Source organism: Citrus clementina, unplaced genomic scaffold (assembly GCF_000493195.1).
Source record: "Citrus clementina cultivar Clemenules unplaced genomic scaffold, Citrus_clementina_v1.0 scaffold_1, whole genome shotgun sequence".
Taxonomy (NCBI): Eukaryota; Viridiplantae; Streptophyta; class Magnoliopsida; order Sapindales; family Rutaceae; genus Citrus; species Citrus x clementina.
Window position 1 is genome coordinate 18,711,286 of NW_006263303.1, and position 834 is coordinate 18,712,119.

Genomic DNA, 834 nt, shown 5'->3' on the forward strand with positions numbered 1-834 from the left:
TCTTTTTTCATTTACAAAAACTTTAGAGAAAGCAAAATCGCTTTCTAAATTTTTGTCGTCTATAATGAAGCATAGCATTAGAACAAGTAGAAGATTTGATAAACCAAATAAACTACACCGTTTGTAAATATAAAATTTTTCTTTATAAGTATACTAATTGAAGTGTTTGATAAGCACTCATTGGCTAAGTGATTGTCATAAAATAATTAATATCAGATAAAGAGGTTTTGTTTAATTTTATAAGTATATTAATTGAAGTGTTTGATAAGCACTCATTGGCTGAGTGATTGTCATTTCCTCTTTAAGTGAAATGTTTCAATTCTTGGTGGACATATGAGAGTATGCCTTTCCCACCAATATTTAGAGTAGAGACAATCTATTTGCTCATAATTATTCGAGCCACATATAATTAAACTTAATCTAGATGCTATGGCTAGTTAGCTACCTTGCTAGGTGAAATTACACTACAACATTTGTACATTGCAATAGTTACAATTTTTTGGTTATAGATCACAATTTTTTTTTTTTTGGGTTATTTGCCACGAGTTTATTATTACGTATGTGAATTTATATTTGAATTTGAGATGGGTAGCGCAAAACTTAGAAAATGTAACCTACAAAATTAGAAAATGTGACAAAAAAGAAAATTGTGATTAATAAATCGAAATTTATGCCGATTGTAACCCATAGAACAACAGATAAACACTTGCCGGAATTATATGCGTTCTTATGCCGCATTACCAATTGAAAGAGTATGGTTGTGCTGTGTGCATGTGATGGTGACGAAAATGGGACATCTCATACTTTTTGAAACCAAGGCCCAGCATGGATTGG